This window comes from Marmota monax, unplaced genomic scaffold, assembly GCF_021218885.2.
Source record: "Marmota monax isolate L192 unplaced genomic scaffold, Marmota_monax_Labrador192_F-V1.1 WCK01_AAM20220418_F8-fsc00010, whole genome shotgun sequence".
NCBI lineage: Eukaryota > Metazoa > Chordata > Mammalia > Rodentia > Sciuridae > Marmota > Marmota monax.
Window position 1 is genome coordinate 20,789,283 of NW_026692321.1, and position 21,413 is coordinate 20,810,695.

Sequence of the window (21,413 nt, forward strand, 5' to 3'; positions counted from 1 at the left end):
AACTTGTGATAGCATTGGGTGCAGGAAATGAAAGATGGGCTACCAGAAATACAATTCAGCCTATTGTGGAAAGAGACTAAATTTAGGACCAGAGTCTAGAGCACCAGTTCTGGGACTGCATCATGGTGGCAGTGATTGGTCTACTTAGTATTTTTCCTTTTTAATTTTTTGGTATGTAGCAGGAGAGTAACAACAGCGCCACCTGTCTCAAGGATGCTGCAAAAACCAAATAGAACTGTATCTAGGAACACAGAACGTTCAAGTGCAGCCCCCGCCTAACCCTTTTCAGATCAATTGTTAGACATTTTTCCAGCATGGGAAAGGAGGGTAAAGCATAAGGGTAGTGGAAAAGACCTTTTGATTCTGTCATTTTAAAAAAATTCAGGGTAGACACGCTTTTCTAAAGACACTGAAGTGAATAAAGAAATTTTTTTTCCTTTAATGATTTTTTTTTTTTTGGCAGTGCTGAGGATTGATTCCAGGGCCTCGTGCATGCTGGACAAGCACTCTACCACTGAGCCACATCCCCAGCCCTTTTTATTTTTCGAAATAGGGTCTCGATAAGTTACTTAAGGCCTTGCTAATTTGCGGAGGAGGCTGGCCATGAACTTGTGATCCTCCTGCCTCAACCTCCTGAGTCGCTGGGATTAGAGGTGTGCACCACCATGTCTGGCTTGCATTTTTCTTAAAATATATTATTATGAACTATTTGTGGAAGTGGTGTTACTGAGTGAAATGACAAGGCTTTAAGAAACATGCCCAAATCCCCTTCTAGAAAGGTTACATCTGTTTATTTCCATTTCATCATGACTCTCAGTTCAGATTCTTTTTCACATTCACTGCCATTGGTATTTAGTGCGATATGGGTTCAGATCCTCTCCATCCTTGAATTGTCTTATTTATCTCTTGTTTAATTTTTAGTTGTAGATGGACACAGTACCTTTATTTTATTTATGTGGTGCTAAGGATCGAACCCAGTGCCTCACAAATGAGAGGCAAGCGCTCTACCACAGAGCTACAACCCCAGCCCTTATCTCAAGTTTTTAAAAAGATAATCATCCCTTGTCAAACACATCACAAATATTTTCTAGTTTGCTGTTCATTTTGTTTCGCTGTTCATTTTGTTTCCACGATGTAGTTTTATTTTTGTTGTTGATGGACCTTTAGGTTTATTCATTTACTTATATGTGGTGCTGAGAATCGAACCCAGTGCCTCACACATGCTAGGCAAGTGCTCTACCACTGAGCCACAACCCCAGCCCTGATATATTTTTATTTTTAAGCTTAAGAAACATTTCTCATTCTGGAGCTAGGCAGGAATTCCTTGCATTTTGTTAGTCATTTTCCTTCCTCTTTCCCTCTCAAGAATACAAGGCTACAAAGGAAAATATGTGCTGTGGGTAGCTCTAGGGGAAGGCCCTAACATGAGATTCCCACACACAAATTAGGGTGAGAAGCATTAGGGCCTTCCTCTGGCCCCCTCTCTCCCACCTCAGTTCTCTCTGTCCTTTGGCTCCTTACTGTCTCTTGGTCATGATGCTATAATGGTCATGGCTACCTGCTGGGATTTCCCTGTCCCTCTCTCAGTCCTGGGAAGTTGAGTCTCACAGCATCAGCCCAGCTTCCTTGGGAAAGACCAAGGGTGGGAGGTGTGGGTCAGAATCTTCATTTTCTGGTGAGGGGTTCACCAGGCTGGGTTGAGCAGGGGTCTCCATGGTCCTCTGCCTATGCTCCTGCTGGGGTTCCAAAACATTCCCTCCCATTAGGGGTTTTCCTCCCTTGCCTGCCCTAGGATGCCTCATCCTCCCTTGGTTCCCTTAATTTCACCCATGCCTTTAGGAACCTCCTTTGTCACTTTCTGGAATGTATTTTTCCTGAGGGGAGCCTGAGCCAGTCCAAACTCCCAATTTGGGGAGGGGGGACTATTGATTGGCTACATTTTGGCTAATGTGTCCAGTCACCCACACACCAGGGACATGGTCACACCATGCTGGAGACATGGGAAGAGGCCAATCTTCATGCTAAAAATTGGCTCATTATGAATTGAACTGGTGCCTTCCTCTCTTAAGAGTTTAAGTGTTTAAAAATATATTCCTTTTTAAAGTAATGGTTAAATATACATAATAGGAAATTTCCAATTTTAAACTGCACAGTTCCATGGTAGTGAGCACATTCGCAGTGTTTTATGACCATAGCCACCATCAATGTCCAGCACTTTTTCATCCCCTCGAGCTGAAGCTTTACCCATTAAACAATAATTCCCTACACCCTTCCAGCTCCCAGCTACACCCATTCTGCTTTGTCTCTTATGTATTTGACTACTCAGGCATCTAATTGATTTTAATTAGGTAATACAGAAACACATCCTAGTTTAAAAAAAAAAAAAAAACAAGATAAAAGTTTACAAATAAGTTTACACACTCTTTGCTGAACCATGATCCCCTTCCAGAATCCCAGCCTGGAACGGTTCTATGCAGAGATAACCAAACATGTTACTTTGGAGTCTGGGTTCCTCTAAATCTTTTCCTATGGATTTGTATAATATAAATGTCCTCTTGGAAAACAAGTGATTTTAATGATACACTGTGTGTAGCACACTGCAATTTAGCTTTTGTTTTTCAATCCAATGTATTTTGGAGGACTTCCCAAGTTAAAAATATAGAATACTTTATTCTCTAAAATCACATCAGGGGAGATTAAAGGTGGTGGTTTAGAGGAGGGCTGCTTTGCAATCGTTGCATGTATCAGGATTCAAGCAACAGAAGTACTGCTTCCCAGTGAGGTTTAATGTACTCACAACTACCATAACTCAAAAAATGATGCCTGATACACAAAAGTTCTTGGAAGAGTTGATGGGCAAACTTTGCTGAGGTTTTTTTTTTTTTTTTTTGAGGGGGGTTCTGAGGATTGAACCCAGCGGTGCTTAAGCACTGAACCGCACCCCCCCCCCTTTTTTTTGTATTTCATTTAGAGACAGGGTCTCACGGAGTTGCTTAGGGCTTCGCTAAATTGTTGAGGCTGGTTTTGAACTCCTCCTGCCTCAGTCTTCCGAGCCAATGGAACCAGCACTGGAAGCTCTGACATCTTCCCACGTACAATATCGCCTCCAATTTACACCGCCCCCCCCCCCCAGGATGAGGGTGGAGTTTTGGGTGCACCGCCTTCTGGGGCTAGCACAGGAAACTTAGAAGTGCTTCTAGCTCTGATGTTTTCTTGAAAGAGGGAAAGAAGAGTGTTACATACCTATTAAACTACTTTTCATGATAATTTAGAAGATTTGTTTAAACATTAAAGAAAATTTAATTTAAAAAACTAAAGCTGCACCAAGATCTACTAGAGGGCTGTAAAACAGGCTGCTTTGCCCCACCCTGGCATTCTGACTTGTTGAGCCAGAGAATGTGCTTGCTGTTAACCCTCAGCACTGCTGAGAACCACTGCTGCAGCTTCAGACTCACGAGGCATCTCTTGATGGATGATGGTTGGGTTGTTTCCAGATTCTCAGGAAAGTGAAGGTTGCAGTGACCTTGGTTGTGCTGCTCATGCACCTAAGCCAGGATCTTTCAGGGTGGGCACTGAGAAGTGGAATTTGGTCGCAGCATGTACTTTAAATCTCCATAGATTCTGTCTAGTTGCCTCTCAGTATGGCTGTAACAATTTACAGATGAATTTTCACGTGCTCCACCCCAAGTTACAAATAAATCTTATGGGAATACGGATTGGGCTTATGATCAGCCAATAGGTTAATTTATGAGAATTGATTTCATGGAATATTATAAAGTTTGACTTTGCTCATTTAACAGGAATATAATAATAATAATATGATGGTGATGATGATGATAATTTTTTTAATTTGAGAAGTTGTGGCTCTTGTTTCTACCTCCCTGAGCTGGGTAATTACACTGGAACAAATGATCTAGATGCTCTTTTAGGAGTCTCTGGTTTTGAATGTCTCAATTTAAGCAAAGGAGATCAGACTGTTACATAATATTTGCCAAGCTTTTACTTCATGAATTTAAACTTCATGGGACAGGGAAGCACTCAGAGGTAGGAGCCTCTTCAATGATAAGGATTTTTTTTAGCCACTTGCAGCTGTGTACATGGTGTTCTGCAGACAGGTGATTGCATTTGATGCCCAGTATTGGAATGTGCCTGGAAGTGGAACTGTGGCACTTATTATTTAGGCATAGGATGGGTAGAGAGACACAGATGAGCAACTGATTATGATACAAAGTGGAAAGAAGTGAAGGGCCGTGGAAGCCACAAGAGAGACTGATCTATTTTCAACAGGGCTCAGAGTGATTTTAGGACTTGAGGGAGGACTTTCTGGGAAGCAGGAACAGTAAAAGCAAGGGGCAACTAGATGCTTAATAGGTGCTTTCTAGGAAGTTACAACTCCACACCTTAGAACTGAGGTCTTTGCTTAAGTATGGGAGATTATCTAGGTTAAGAAACCAAAAGGAGATTTGATAAGTGGGAGATCCTAAGACAAACATTTCTCAGGTTCCCCAAGTGGTTCTTTCTCTCAGTTGACTTTCTGAATTTGGATTTTACAGCACACATGTGTGTTGCTTGAGTTTGGTGAATTTAGTGGAAGCACTTAGAACCAGAGTGCTCCAGTGATAGTTTCTTGCATCCTCCCTCTCTAGATTACTTGTCTGGATTATCCTGGTTACTTTCTTGAGTACAATTATCAAAATAAAAAAGCAACCGCTAGGTGTCAGCCTTGGTTTGTACAAATTTCTACCTAAGACCTGCAGCCTTCCAGAAGAGCTGGAAGCTCTGACCTCTTCCCATGTACAATATTGCCTCCAGTCTACCCCTGCCCAGGATGAGGGTGTGAGTTTTGGGTGCATCGCCTTCTGGGACTAGCAAAGGAAACTTAGAAGTGCGTCTAGCTCTTTGTTTTCTGGTGTCTTGAGTCCCAAAACAGTGACTGAATGACTTGCCCAGCAATATGCATTATGAGAGGGACACAGATGGATCCTGATTTGGAGGAGACTGAGGCTCTAGGTTGTGGGATGCACTTCCAGCTTCACTGAAGTGGGCAGTGCCCCAAAGTACCAGCTGGTCCACATATATCTTGGACCTGGACACACTGGCATTGGGCTTATCCCGTCAAATGCCCAGCTAGTAGACAAAGCAGCTCTTAGTCTAATAGTTGCCCAGTGAAAAAAGCTTGAATTATTGTTTTCCCATCCTCATTTCCTTAAAAAGTCAACTAATAATAAAGTCAAAATAGAAATCACCCACACAATTTACTACTGAATTAATTTTCGCAGTAGACTTTGTCCATAGCAACTTTGATTTCATACTATTTCAGTAATAGTGTGGGGGGATAGAATTTTGTTTTTCACCTCACTTCCCAAACTTTAAAAAAATTTTTTTATTTGTAGATGGACACAATATCTTTATTCTTTTAAAATTTATTTTTATCCGGTGCTGAGGATCGAACCCAGTACCTTACTTCCAACTTTCGAAAATTTCAAATATATGGAAAAGTTAAAAGGAATAGTATAATTGTATGCATACCACTTAAAGTGACCTGTGGTTCATATTTTACTTCTTTTGTATTTACATGCACATATTTATTTATTTATTTAAATCTTTAATTTTAAGCTTTTTAGGTGGACACAATATCTTTATTTTATTTTTATATGGTGTTGAGGATCGAACCCAGTGCTTCACGCATGCTAGGCGAGCATGCTACTACTTGAGCCATATCCCCAGCTCCCACATATTTATTTTTGGTGATCTATTAGAAAGCAAATTAGAGATGGCATTGTACTTTACTCTTAAATACGTCAGTTAAGTTCCTAAAAATTATGACCTGACATAACCATGCTGTCATTATACCAAAAATATCAATTGGTAATTCCGTAATGTTGTCAGATATTTAGTGCCTGTTCAATTTTTCTCAACAGTCTCAGAATGGTTGTTTTTTTTGGGCGGGGGGGTTGTAGATGGTGGACACAATGCCTTTATTTTATTTATTTATTTTTATGTGGTGCTGAGGATGGAACGCAGTGCCTCACGCATGCTAGGCAAGAGCTCACAGAGCTACAACTGCAGCCTCCTAGTATGTTTTTTTTAAAGCTGGCTTTTTTCCCCTCCTCAGATGATCCAGTCAAGGTTCACTCTGAGTTTGGTTGTCGTTTTTAGTCACTTTTGCTCTAAGACAAATTCTTCCCATATCCTTATACCCCATAGTTTTTTCCTATGACATTGATATTCTGAAGAGAGCAGGAAGTTGTCTAACTGCATGAGCTGGATTTCTCTCTCTGTTGTGATTTGAACTTGTTTTGGGATAGTCACTGTTTCTGAGATTCATTGATATTGTTGTAGTTTGTTCATTTTATTACCGGGTAGAATTTGTGTGAACATGCCACAGTTTGTTTATCCCTCTGTTCATGGAGGTTTGGATTGTTTCCAGTTTAATATTTATATATTTAATTTTTAAAAAATATTCTAATTTGTTATATATGACAGTAGACTGCATTACAATTCATATTATACATATAGAGCACAATTTTTCTTTCTTTTTTTTTAATACTGTTTTTTAAGAGAGAGAGAGAGAAAGAGAGAGAGAGAATTTTAATATTTATTTTTTAGTTTTCGGCGGACACAACATCTTTGTTTGTATGTGGTGCTGAGGATCGAACCCGGGCCGCACACATGCCAGGCTAGCGTGCTACCGCTTGAGCCACATCCCCAGCCCTAGAGCACAATTTTTCATATCTGGTTGTATACAAAATATATTCACACCATTCGTGTCTTCATAAGTGTACTTTGGATAATGGTGTCCATCTCATTCCACCATCATTTCTAACCCCATGCCCCCTCCCTTTCCCTCCCACCCCCCTGCCCTATCTAGAGTTCGTTATTTTTATTTTTAATTAAAAGAAAATTTTTTGGTACTGAGGATTGAACCCAGGGGCACTTAACCACTGAGCAACATCCCCACCCCTTTTTTAAATATTTAGAGACAGGGTCTTGCTCAGTTTCTGAGTCTGACTTTGAACTCACAATCCTCCTGCCTCAGCCTCTTGAGTCACTGGGATTACAGGCATGCACCATCCAGTTGAATATTGAAGGATAAATTTCCCTCTAAATATTGCTTTAGCTGCACCCCACACATTTTTGTGTACTGTACTTTAATTTCCATTTAGTTCAAGACATTCTCTAATTTCTCTTTTCTCTTGTGACTTTTCCTTTGGCCCATGGATTATTTAGAAGTATGATTTTTAATTTCCAAATACGTGGGGATTTTCTAGAGATCTTTCTGGTATTACTTTTTGATTTATTTCTCTTGTGGTAAGAGAACATACTCTATATTATATAATCCTTTATATGTATGAATGTTTCTTATGTATTTGAAAAGAATGAGTTATCTGCTATTTTTGGGTAGACTGTTTTATAAATATCAATAAGTCAAATTGTTTGATAATGTTGTACAGGTTTTCTGCTCTTCTCCTCCCCTCCCCCTCCCTATCCCCCTCCCCCTCCCCCTCCCCCTCCCCCTCCTCCTCCCCCTCCTCCTCCTCCTCTCCCTCCTCCTCCTCCTCCTCCTCCTTTTTTTTTTTTTTCCGGTGCTCTTGTGCATGTGAGGCAAACACTCTACCAACTGAACTATATCCCCAGCCCAGGTTTTCTGCTTTTTGTATCTGCATAGCTGATCAGTTATTGAAAAAGCCCTTTTTATGTAAATGTGGATCATAGCCAACATTTATTTAGTTCAAACTTTGTACTAGGTATCACTTTATGGTTCTATAGCAACTCATTTAATCTTTACAGCAACTCTGCAAAGTAGCTACTGTTATCTTCATTTTACAAATAAAAGACATGGGGGAGATATGTGACCCTCCCAAGGTCACAGTGCTGGAATATTTTAGAGCCCTGCTTTGTACTTAGACTCTTCAAAAAGCTTTAATGGGACATCTTATCATTGTCAAAATAGGGAAATATGAACATTATCACAGTAGAGTGGCCTTCAGCCTGAGAATGGCTTTGCCTGCAGCCCCTCCCAGTGATAAGGACAGGGATGTGAAGACTCGAAGGAGAGTTTGTAATTTTGATAGTTCTGGGGTCCTTGTAGGAGAGCCTCAAGATTAAAAAAACAAAAACAAAAAAACTTAGTTATCTACAAGGGTAGGCTGGAATTAATAAGGCAGTACTTACTAGGCATAAATATAAATAAAGCCCATGTACAGGTGAGAAGCTGCTGGCCAACAGATGGTGGAGGTATGAAAAAAAACTTGGGTGGTGAGGTTCACACTCAGGGAACTGAGCCAGCTCCATCCCTGCAGGTGTCTGCCCTTCTCACTACTCTGTAAGAGGACTTTTGAAAAATTAAAATATAAATAAGAATTTGTTTTTACATCATTTCAGCCAGTTTTTGCTACCTATTAAACTTGGTTATTGGGCACATACACATTTTAAGATTGTTATATCTCATTGTTGAATTGACCCTTTTATTAATGTGAAATGTTCCTCTTCGTACTTTGAATGTTTCTTGTTTTAATGTCCACTCTGTGTGATATTAATATAGCTACTCTGGCTTTCAGGAGTGGTTCATTGTTTGTGTAATATATCCCTTTTCCATCCTTTTAATCCGTGATGTTAATTTCAAAGTGTTTTTTTTTGGGGGGGGGAGTAGCACATAATTGCATCTTCATTTTTATCCAAACCAACTCTCTTTTAAATTTAAATGTTTAGACTACTTTTATTTAATGTAACAGTCAGTATGATTGAGATTAAGGATACCATTTTGCCATTTCTTTTGTCTCATCTATTCTTTGTTTCCTCCTTTTCCCTTCTTTTTATGAATTTTGGATTGAGTGTTTTAAAAATTCCACAGTATCACCACTATTGGTTTGTTAGTTCTTCTTCTTTGTTTTATTTTTAAAGAGATGGCTCTGGGGCTTATGATATGAATGTCCTGAGTTATCAACAAGAACTCCCCTTTCTGACTAGTTGGAACTCATTCAATTCACTGTATTTCAGTAGCTCTTTGACCTTTTCTGTGCACATCTTAGTTTTCACTGAAGATCAGGGACTTTTTTTTTTTTTTTTGTGGTGCTGGGGATTGAACCCAGGACCTTGTGCATGTGAGGTAAGTACTCTGCCAACTGAGACATATCCCCAACCCTACATTAGGGACTTCTAAGCAGATTCTTGGGTAGCAGTTTTTCTGGCTACCTCCCTCTTCTCCAGAACTATCTTCCAGGACTTTCAGTTGTCTCCCCTTCTCTGAACTCCAATCTTTTTCTCTTCAACACAACTAGATTGGGATTCGCATTCTCTGCTCTGTGGACTGGAATGTGACTCTGCAGAAAGCTGTTGTTCCTGTGGGCCTCACTTCATCTGTTTCTTCCTCTTAGGGCTCATGGGCTGCCTATGGTCCAATGTCTGAAAATATTTTTTCCATGTATTTTGTCCCATTGTGTATAAATAATCCATGTTCACCATAGAAAGCCTCGAAATACCAGTGGAAATGAAAATCTCTCATCATCCCCTCTGTTTTAGTCAGCTTTTTTGTCGCCGTAACCAAAATAACCCAACAAAAACAACCTAGAGGAGGAAAAGTTTATTTGGGGCTGACAATTCCAGAGGTCTCAGCCCATAGATGGCTGACTCTGTTGCTGTGGGCCCAAGGTGAGGCAGTACCTCATGGGGGAAGGGACCACAGGGCAAAGCTGCTTAGCTCATGGCAGGGGATGGGGGGGGGGTGTTCAGGAAGCAGAGAGTAGGAGAGTAGAGGGAGGGAGAGGCCACAGGGAAGATGAACCCCCAGTGACCCGCCTCCTCCAGACATGCCCCATCTGCCTACAGTTACCACCTGACAGTCAGTCCATTCACTGTAGGATGGATTGACCAAAGTACAGCTTTCACAATCCAATCATTTCACCTCTGAACATCCCTGAATCACCATAGGAGATTTTGGAGGACCCCTCATATCCAAACCATAACACCCTCCATCCTGATGTAAGCAAAATCAATGTTTTGGCATACATTCTCCCAGACTTTCCTTTTTGTTTGTGTTTGTGTGTGTGTGTGTGTGTGTGTATATACACACACACACATATATACACACAAAAATAAGATCATACTATCCCCACCCCAAGGCATCATATAATGCAAGGGCCGTCTGTTCCCCAAGAGTGCAGGAGAGAGAAATGGTACCCATATTTTGTACCCTATAGGTTTCACAGGAGAGCTTACTGCATTTCAGAGACATTTGTAACATCTGGTCTGAGACATTTCATAAACAATGTCAATTTTTTTAAAAAAAATCAAAGTCTACAAGTGTGCAAATTTAAGTCTGTAAGTAGAAAAATTGTATTAAAAATTAATATTACATTTTTAAGCTCTCAAGTTGCTTGTCATTAAAAGCATTAAGCAAATGGGCAAAAATATAATATTTTATGGATTATCAGATTTTAAGAAATGTTCCCATGTCTGGACTATTTGTTAATCAGATCTTTCAATATTAAAAATAAAGCAATGAAAACAAATGGGTCAGTCTGCTAAACAACAACAAAAAAATAGTACAAATTAAAGCTCTGTGGCCTCTTACTGTGAAATGCCCCCCACCCCTCCCGGCCCTTATAGCACAAGCTGCCCTGGCGGGGCTTTTCCTATGCCTGAATTGAGCATTGTGAAACTCTGGAGTTAGAATGGCGAGGATCCCATCTCCCGCACTTACTCTGTGGTCTTTGGAAAGCCACTCTGTGAGGGTCAGTACTCTCTTCTACAACATGAATATAAGAGCAACTCAGAGGATGGCTACGAAGATGAAATAGAAGTCTGTAATACCTCCAGGGACCAGCACCATGCAGACACTTATAAAAAACCTCAGGGATGTTACGAAATTAGATCAAGGCCTAGAGTCAGCCAGTCATCAATTTCAAAGTCACTTTCAATCTGCATTTTAAAGTTTTTGTTTTGTTGGAGGCAGGGTCTCTCTGGCTTGGGCTGGTCTGGAATTCTGGGATGTGATCCTTCTACCTCAGTCTCCCGAGGGCAAGAACCATAGGCACACCTCACAGTGCCCACCTTCCAATCTTAAGAACATGTGTCCCCCCATCTTCATTTATTCCCCATCAAGAGGCTCTCTTTAATAGTTAAATTGACATTTTTTTTCCTTGACATAGCAAATTCTAGACAGGGCTGTTGTCATGGTGCATTTTCTGTTGCTGATAACACAACATCTCAGCCTCTATAAATGATAAAGGAAAAAGTTTATTTTTCTCATGGTCCTGGTCCAAGGTCAAGGGCCCACATCTGACAATGGCCTTCTTGCTGGCAGAGTCCCAGGGTGGCATAGGGCATCACTTGGTGAGAGACCTAACCAAACTGACTTTTATAGTTGAAATAACACATTAATCCATTAATTATGTAAATGGATTAGTCCATTCATGAGGGCAAAGCCCTAATCGCCTTGTTTTTTGTTTTCTGGTTTTTGGTACTAGGGATTGAATTCAGGGGCACTCAGCCACTGAGCCCTATTTTGTATTTTTTTAACCCTTCATATTTTTTTAATTTATTTTTTATTAGCTACCCATGACATTACAATGATCTTGGCAATTCATACATTTGATTCATTGGGGTATAATTTCTCATTTTTCTGATTGTACAGATTGCAGAATCACACTGGTCATAGAGTCACCTATATGCATACAGCAATCATAATCCTATTTTGTATTTTATTTAGAGACAGGGTCTCACTGAGTTGCTTAGTGCCTCACCATTGCTGAAGCTGGCTTTGAATTTATGAGCCTCCTGAGCCGCTGGGATTACAAGCTTGGGCCACCATGCCCAGCTCCTAATTGACTCTTAAAGGTCCCACCTGGTCTGCACTCTGAATATCTCATAATGGGGATTGCATTTTGACATGGGTTTGGGGTGGGGACCAACCACATTCAAACACATAACTGAGCAGTTCTTTCTTTCTCTTTCCCCCTCCGTCTTTCTCTCCTCTCCCCTGCCTGTAATCTGCCATGAGGCCATCTCGTTCCTTTATACTCTTACCCTCCTGCTCCCACCATACGCACCCTAGGAACAGCGTGTGTGCTGAACATGCTGCCAGGGAAGCAGTGCCCTGTGTTGCCCTTAAAGGGCCATTGCTCTGCCATGGGCAGTCAATGCTTCAAAGCCAGCTGGTTGGGATGGAGGGATGGAGGAGGCTGGCTGCCGGTAGCCCTGTGAGGAAGATCAGCATGAGATGAATATGGGATATTTGCTCTTTACTGTCACCACAAGAATGAGCTATCCACTGTTCTCAGAGAGGACAACAAGTGTCCACCTGTGTTTAACAATGAAGCCTCAGGACAACCTGGGCACGGAGACATTTCAGCAGGATTGCAGCTGAGCTTCGAGCCAGGTGTGTGCAGCAGGCCAGCCACCTCAGGGTAGGGAGAGGCTTTGAGTTTTGCCATGGAGATCTTCAGTGCTGGTTCTAGCCCCATTTAGATATGAGGTTACTGGTATCTGAGAGGTCAAGGGCTTTGCCCAGAGCCACACAGCATCTGTGGCTGTCTGGCAGCATGTGGGGCAGCAGCAGTGGGGGTGGTAGCAGGGTGAGAAGCAGGGGCTTTGGTGCAGAAGTGGGAAGTTGCAGTCTTTCTGTGGCCAGTGAGTCAGGACACACCCAAACTCGAGGAGCAAATGAGGATTCCAGAAGACAAAAGGCCCAAGGGGACATGGGTCATTAGTTTTCATGCCTGTGACATCCTGGTGAACAAAAAAAAAACAAAAAGAAAAAAGAAAAAGCAACACAAAAACCAAACATTTTGGAAACAAACAGACCTCTGTTGGAATCCAGACTCTTGGGCTTCCTGACACTGGAGGTCTTTTTTTTTTTTTTTTAAAGAGAGAGTGAGAGTGAGAGAGAGAGAGAGAGAGAGAGAGAGAATTTTTTTAATATTTATTTTTTAGTTTTCTGCAGACACAACATCTTTGTTTGTATGTGGTGCTGAGGATCGAACCCGGGCCGCACACATGCCAGGAGAGCGCGCTACCGCTTGAGCCACATCCCCAGCCCCCTGGAGGTCTTTGACTCCTGCTTTCTTCCTGGGTTTCTATCCTTGCTTGCAGAATTAGAGATAAGTCATCATCCACAAAAATCATGTGACTGCCCTGGCACACAGTAGGTACTTAATGAATGTTGACTTCCTCTGTTCTCTTGCTTTCTCTCCATTTGGATTGCCTTATATATGATTCCTATAACAGTGCTAGGACATAAACAGGGGAAATATTCTTATTCCCCTTTTAGGGGTGAGAAAGTGGGGTTCCAGGAATTGTAATGATTTGCCTGAGGCCTCAGGGATGAAGCTGGGTCTGGATCCCGGAAGTCCTGACCATGTATGTCAACTGCTAAAGAACAGGACAGTCTGGGTTTTAATCCTGACCCCACCAGTACAAGTCGAGAGACCTCTCTAAGCCTCAATTTTCTCATCTGAATAGTGGGGATAACAAGAGGATCCACCCCAAGGTTTGTTGTAGGGTAAATGAGTCAGTATGAAAAGTGCCTATGCTGCCAATAGCTAGTGCAGGTTTGGAGAGTTTCAATTTGGAGCCATTAGTAGCAACGGCTACTAGTGAGACCCTGTCTCAAAATAAAACACAAAGAAAAGGCTGAGGATGTGGCTCCGTGGTTAAGTGTCCCTGGGTTCTATCCATGGTACCAAAAAAAAAAAAAAAAAAAAATCAAGGCATTAGGAGGCCCACTCTCAGGGCTCATTTTGGATACTTTCTTTGGTCATTCTGGAGGGTGTCCTTCAGAGTTCTGGGTGTCCTGCGTACTAGTGACATAGTACCTAGTCAAGTTACTTCTTCCTGGGAGGGGGGGAGCCAGGCGCCTGCCTGTGTCCACTCCTGTGTCCATACCTGAATTTGAGTCCGCCTTCGTCCCTGAGTGTGTCTCTGCCTGCCTGCCTGTGGTTCTGTAGGAGCAGGCTCTTTATATTCAACTGGCGACTGACAGGCTCCAAAAATTGATTTATATCCATGGTAACTGTCACCCAGGCGAACAGTGAGAGAAACAAGAGTCTTTTCTTTCCATTCCCATCAAACAGAACCAGGGCCCAGAAATCACTGGGCTGCTCTCTCTCTGGCCAGTCCTGGCTGGTCTCCTTGAGGGGGATGTGCTTGTCCTCTCCCGTCCCGCTCCCTCCCAGGAAGCCCGGGCTGATGGTGTGAGCGCACTGGAGACCAGCAGGCCCCGAGACTGGAACCTGACGGCTGGCTGCTCAGGTAACAGCCAGAAGCTGCGCTTGTCAGTCACAGTCCAGAGAGGACGAAATGCACAGACAGGCTTGTGTTTGGTGGTAGTTCAGAGAAGGGATTGATGGGGTGCACGTGGGGTCCCCGTCCACCCTTCTGAGGTGAGAAGATATTCTCTCTCTCTTTTTCTCCTGTCATTGAAGCTGGTTTTCCATCTTCTCTGGGGTATTTCTTTCTCTGACTGCTTTTTCTTCCCCTGTGGCTTGTGATGTCTTTTCTGGAGAGAAGTCATGAGAGTGTTCTTGGACCAGCTGAAGAGAGAGAGTATACATCTTGACTACAGATCTGATCTTTCGAGAGGGTCCCAAGAGGTACAATATTATTGAATTGGAGGATGAATTTGTTATTTGGTTGTGCTCAAGTTCTGGACTAGTTGCCTTAGAAACTTTGAAATAGATTAGAGCAGATTTTCATATTGTGTGTGCTTTAAAACTCTGGTCTTCAGAAATATATTATAAACACCCAGGTCTTTATAGTCATGCAGATTTGGAAATTGTTTCATATGCTACCCCTTTGGGAGTATCAAAATACCTAGAGCATATTAGAGGCTCTGAGAGTTAAAGCTAGAGCAATGTTATTTAAGCCCATGCTTCCCAAACTTTCTATAGCATTAGAACCTTTTCTTTTTGCATTCACATTTGTCCCACAAAACACATTTTGGAAAAGTCTGGCCAAGGGTATGGTTCCAGAGTAGTCAGAATAGAACACAAGATCCACTTGGATTCTGGGGACTTTACCTTTCATTTCCACTATATTCCAGAATCCCTGAGCTGTAAAGGTTCTTGGTGGGGTTGAGGTCTGGGAAGTTGGAGGTTTGCTGCCAGGCTTCTTGGACACCTCTAAGGATGGAGGATGCACTGTATTTTGTGAAAGTCCATCCTTAGAGCCATTTGTTAAGAAGTTGATTCTGCACACCCATTAATTAGCATTCCAGTTCCTGGAACCACGTGGCCAAACCCAATCCACTGGGGCTTGTTATTTTGCCAATGGCTGAATGGTGCGCTCGCATCCCCCTCTGAGTCTCTCTCTATGTCCTCGCTGTTGCTTGTGGGATGCGGTCTGGAGCCCCTCCCTTGCTGGCTGTCACATCCTCCTCCCTCTGGGTGGGCTGTGGTTTGCTGACACCTTTCCTCCTGTGTGTTGGGGAAGAAAGCAGATCTGAACTCTGACTTGGCATTTCCCCCTGCACCTGCCCCCAGGCTCTTGCTCAGGCAGGTCACCTCTGTCCCCACCTGCTTGCCTTCCTCCTTGGAGGGCAGCTCTAACGTGATGGGAAAGGTTATTCGAAGTCCACACCAAGGGTTTGATTGTGCTAGTCCCGGTGGAATTAGGTTCTCAGCCTCGTGATGAGGCTTCCTAGAGACCTTTCAGTCACTGCCTTCTCCTCCGCACACGTGTCTGTGACAGGACACAGAGTCTCAGTGAGCAAGCTGTCTTATCAGTTAGAAAGCTGTCAGCGTCAAGCCACAGAAAACCTCCCACATTAGCTGGCAGGCAGCGGTGAGGCTTGATCTCCACTTGAGGCTCAAACAGCCTCTAATGTGCTTCTTGACTTGGTCTCTTGGTGGCATCCAGTTGCTGTGCTCAGGATCTTTCAAGTCCCTGGGACACTGCTCCAGGGAAGAGAAGCCGACCCTGTCATGTGGAACTGCTTTTTTTCCCCACATTTTTTATTGGTTCATTATAGTTGTACTTACTGATGGGATTTGTTGTTACGTATTTGTACAGGAACACAATATAACAACACCAGTGGCCAATGTCACTCCCCGGCACTTACCCCTCTCTCCATCCCTGCCTCCCAGCCCTTGGTCCCTTTCTTCTACTCCCTTTGATTTTTAGGATTTGCATCCCACTGATGTTTTCCTTTTTCCTCTCTAGCTTCCGCATATGAGAGAAAACATACCACCCTTAACCTTCTGAGTTGGACTGATTTCCCTTAACATGATGGTCTCTAGTTCCTGCATGTTGACAAGAAATCAAAGAAAACAACAAGGCACAAAATGTGTCTTGAATTTAGGAATTTCCTGCAAAATGCCATAATTTCCCTGCAAATGCCATAATTTCATTTTTCTTTAGGGTTGACTAAAACTCCATTGTGTATATGTGCCACATTTTCTTTATTCATTCATCCATTGATGGATACCTAGAATGGTTCCATAGTTTGGCTCTTCTGAATTGTGGTGCTATAAAAGTGGGTATGCATGTATCACTATCGTTAAGATGACTTTAGTTCTTCAGGGTAAATACCAAGACATGGTATAACTGTTGACCCACATTTTGAAATTGTTTCCCAGTTGTTTCTTCATTCCTAATATTTCACATTTCTTTCTTTTATCATTTCCTTTCTGTATGAAGAAATTTCTCCATCTTTTGTCTGCTGGTGACAAATTCTCTTAGAACATTTTCATTTCATCTTCATTCTTCAAGAATATTTTTGCTGGGTACAGAATTCTGAGTTGGCAGTGTTTCTTTCAATCTTTGAAAAGTGTCGTACCTGTTCCCTTGGGCCTGCTTGGTTTTTGATGGGAAGTCTGTAGACAATGGGCCATTTCTCTCTTGAAACTTTCAAGATTTTTTTCTTTTTTGAACATTGATTATGATACATCTTGATGTGAATTTCTTTGGGTTCATCCTGTTTGGGGTTGCTCATTTTCTTGAATCTGTAGATTAGTATCTTTCACCAGACTTGGGAAGTTTTCAGCCAGAATTTCTCTGGACACCTTTTCAGTCCCATACCCTTTCTTCTATCCCTCTTGAACTACAATAATATAAATGTAAGGTCTTTTATTATAATCTCTCAGGCTCCTGAAACTGTTCATTTCTTTTTAGTCTATTCTCTCTGTTTGTTCATCCTGAGTAATTCTATGGTTCTATCTTTGAGTTCACTGATTCTTTCCTCTCTCATAGTCATATTCATATTGATTTGTTTATTTCAGTTGCATTTATTTATTATTATTTCTGTTCTAAAATTTTCATTTGCTGTGTTTCTATTATTTTTATTTTTGCTTTTTGTTTTGTAGTGCTGGGAGTTGAGCCCAGAGTTGCTCTACCATATCCTTCAGTGGTAGAAATACCTAGTACTGAGCTTCTCCTTCTCCTTCTCCTTCTCCTTCTTCTTCTTCTTTTTTGGTAAGCCCATTCACCAGCCTATTTATGTTTTAGTTTGAGACAGGGTCTCACTAAGTTGCTTAGGGCCTCACTAACTTGCTGAGGCTGCCTTTGAACTTGTGATCTTCCTGCCTTAGCCTCCCAAACTGCTGGGATTACAGGTGTGCACCACCATGCCCAGGTGAGCTACCTTTTTATGTATCTATTTTTATTTTGAGACAGGATCTTGTTAAGTTGCCCAGGCTAGACCCAAACTTGCAATCCTTCTGCCTCCACTTTCTGAATAGCTGGGATTAGGGGCTGACACCACCATGCCCAGGCGTTTTCTTCTTTGTCATCTTCTATTTCTTTGGTGAGACTTTAAAAATATTTTTTCTGTATTTCAAGCATGTTCATCGTGCTTACTGAAGAATTTTTATGCTAGTTTCCTTAAAAACCCTTGTTAGGTAATCCCAGCATCTGTGTCATATTGATGTTGTATTGTTGATTATTTTCCCACTCAAGTTAGAATTTTACTTGTTCTTGGTGTGGTGAGTGATTTTTGATTGTATCCTGAACATTTTGGGTATTGTGCTGTGAGACTCTGGATCCTCTTGTACCCTCTGTTACAGGCAGCCTTCTGTTCGGAGGCAGGACACAGATCCAGGTGGGGGTGAATATGCCATTGGGACCCACTGCCACCATCTCAGCAAAAGCAGGTCGCCACCTCACACTGCCAAGCTCCCCCTGTTGGCATTAGTTGGGGAGAGAGATTCTACTCCCCACTGGGACCTGCTAGGTAGACAGTCTTTTTAAAACAATGACAACATACATACAGGAATGTACACATGTCACAAGTATGTGCAACATAATCTTGATGAATTTTTACACACTGAAAATGTGAAAGTTTTTAAAGAATTTTCTCCTTCCTTCCTTCCTTCCTTCCTCCCTCCCTCCCTCCCTCCCTCCTTCCTTCCCTTCCTCCCTTCTTTCTTTTCTTATTTCTTTTTGGTACCAGGGATTGAACCCAAGGTCACTTAATCATGGAACTGTATCCCTAACCATTTTATGTTTTTTAAAATTTTGAGACAGGGTTGCTTAGGGCCTAACTAATTTGCTGAGGCTAAATTTGAACTCAAGATCCTCCTGCGTCAGCCTCTTGAGCCACTGGGATTACAGGTGTGCACTGCTGTGCCTGGCTAGAATTTTCTCGTTTCTTTGCATGTTCTTATGTTTCCAATTATTTTTCTCCATCAGCTTCCAGAATTATTCATTCACTTGTTAATTTCTTCTTCCCCCTGTTCTTTATCTCTCTTCACATTCATTCTTTATTTATCCATTCATTATATGTGAGTTTTCTTCCCTCCCCCTTTACTATCCTTCCTCCCTTCCATCTGTCCCATCCCATCCTATCTTATACTTTGTCTTATCCTTTGCCATTTGTCTACCCCATCCCGTACTACCCCATCCCGTCTGCCTACCTCCAATCATCTGTTGGCCATTGGAGGAACAGGTAACTTCTCCTGTGGCTGTGCGGCAGCAGCTCTTCTCTGACACTTTTTTGGAGAAAGGGGGAGAAAGCAGAAGGGTCAGGTCCATGTGGAGTGAAGGAAAAGCTTCTCTTGGAAGAAGACCCTAAAGGGGAGCTGGGGCCAGGAACAACAGAATGAGAAGGCTTCAGTCCGTGGCCTGATTTCCTGCACAGCCCTCTGGGCTTCATCTTCCCCTCCTCTGTGATAGGAGGGTTCAGCTGGGTCCTCTCTGACCTGTGGCTTAGGTTGCATATATTATTTTGGAATTTCCAGAAAATTCCCAGAGAACAAGTCAACACAGAAGGGGAAGCCAGTTTGGAGGGGCCTCTCCTGTGCCCTTGGCAGCATCTGCATAGCCCCGCCCTGCTTAGGGTGCAGTCAGGGCCTCCTGTTCTCACAGGCTGGGCTCCGAGGAGGTGGGGTGCATGATAAAGCACAAGCCAAGTGTGGAGGACAGTGGGTCACAGGGGCAGTCTGTGGACAGTGCTGCTGGCCTTGGCTGTCCGTTTCTCCGCAGGGTGTCTGGCAGGTGGAAGTGAAGTTTCCAGCCTCGATCCCCAGAATACAGGGCCTCGGGCCTCAGGGACCTGGAGGCCATTCAGTGTCTGATCCCATCATTTCACAGATGACACTTTGGAAGCCTAGGGTAGGCAGGGGCTGGAGGCCACATAGTAAAGCTGGTGACAGTCTCTTGTCCCCTTGGCCCTGCCATATGATAATCATCCTTAGTCTGGGCTCAATTGATCCTGAGGGGTTCTGAAGCAGGGGTAAGGGGAGGCACAGCCTGAGTGTGCCACTTCTCTGGGGTCCTCACATGCTCCATGTAATCTGACCTCCAGCTCTGACAGGCTGGTCCTGATTGATAATATGGTAGCACCAGCCAAGGGGGTTAGAACTTGCTCTACCCGCCATACATGGTGCCCAGACTCTGTAGGTTGGAGACAAGGCCTGGTCCTGGGAAAAGCAGTGGGTGTTGCAGGGAAAAGAAGCTCTTGGGCTAGTACCCCCACCCCCACAGTCAGATGTGTGTCACTCACACTTGTGCTGAGTGTCTACTGTGGTCTGACTGTGCTTGGCTTTTAGAGATAGAGACTGGAGCTCACCCCAGTCTAGGTATGTGTGGCTGGGAGGGGGCAGTTGTCCACCTGTGCATGCTGGGATTGGGAGGAGATGCCGAGAAACCATGGGGGTCACGCAGCCCTGGCATTGGCCACACTGGGATCTTCACCAACCCAGGGAAAGCTGTGCAGGAGCCCTGACCTCCAGGTAAGGGGTGCAGCTGGCCCCCAGGGCCCTGCTGGAAGGAAACTGGGGAATAGAAGCCTGGCTCCCTCTCCCCTCCGTCCCCTGGCCAAACCCAAGGGAAGGCGGAAGGCAGGAGGGCCTGTTGATATAGCTCACGGAGCTCAGCCTTGGGGCACAGAGCAGGTGGACCAGGATGGCGGGAGTTCTCCAGCACATGCTCCCTTTCTGGGAGTGCTCGGCATCACGGGGGCAGGTCACGCTGCTATGCCCAGGAGATGATGCTTGGTTTTCTGGGCTGCCATGACCATGAACTAGAAATTGGGCAGTTGAGAACCACAGAACATATTGCCCCACAGTCCTGGAGCCAGAGGCTGAGGTCGAGGTGTGGGCAGGGTCCACTCCCTCTGAAAGCACCAGGGAGGGATGCTCTGGGCTTCTCTCCTGCCTTTGGTAGGTTGGGTTGAGGCAATTCGACTCTGTTCTCCCACGGTGTTCTTCCCGTGTGTCTGTGTCCAAACCCCTGCTTTATGAAGGACACTGTCTTACTGACTTTGGTGCCCACCTCACTGCAATATGACCTCCTCTTAACTGATGACATCTGCAATGACCCTATTTCCAGATAAGTTCACATCTGGTGGCTCTGGAGGCGAGGACTTCAGCTCATCAATTTGGGGGCACACGATCCAATCATAACAAGCTGTCTTGAAAGATGGGTATGAGTTCTCCAGGCAGACAGGCAATGTGTGTGTGTGTGTGTGTGTGTGTGTGTGCGCGCGCGCGCGCAATGAATACAGGTGGAGCCAAATACACACTCGGAGCCCAAGGGCCAGCCGCATGTTCGGGTCCTGGGAACTGTGTGCTTCCAGATGGCCAAGCAGGCCCTTGTGTCTTGGTCTCTCCTTTCTCAATCTGCGGCCCTCTCTCCCTGCAAGCTTTTGCCCCAAATTCCTTCAGAGCTCCTTTCAGGCCTCCTGAGTCTCTTCCCAGTTCTGCCTACCTCCCACTAGGGTTCCCTCCAGGCTTTGTGAAGCTTGAAGCATCTCTCTTTATTTGGGAGGCTGAGGCAGGAGGATTGCAAGTTCGAGGCTAGCCTTGGCCACTTAGAGAGACTCTGTTTCAAAATAAAAAAAATAATAGTAAAAAAGCCTGGGGATGTAACTCAGTGATAGAACGCCCCTGGATTCAATCCCCGGCATCCCAGGAAGAAAGAAAGAAAGAGACGGAGGAAGGAAGGAAAAAAGGAAGAAAGGAAGGAAGGAAGGAAGGAAG

At 43.5% G+C, this 21,413-nt stretch overlaps 1 protein-coding gene across 1 annotated transcript in view; it reads left to right on the forward strand.

Annotated features, from left to right (window-relative positions):
• Positions 1-14,120: 14,120 nt before the first annotated feature.
• The window catches only part of Togaram2 (TOG array regulator of axonemal microtubules 2), a 60,760-nt gene continuing 53,467 nt past the window's right edge, over positions 14,121-21,413 (forward strand). The window contains exon 1 of the mRNA XM_058578440.1: positions 14,121-14,250. The gene's annotated coding sequence lies outside the window, so the exon portion shown is untranslated. The remainder of the gene's footprint in view (positions 14,251-21,413) is intronic.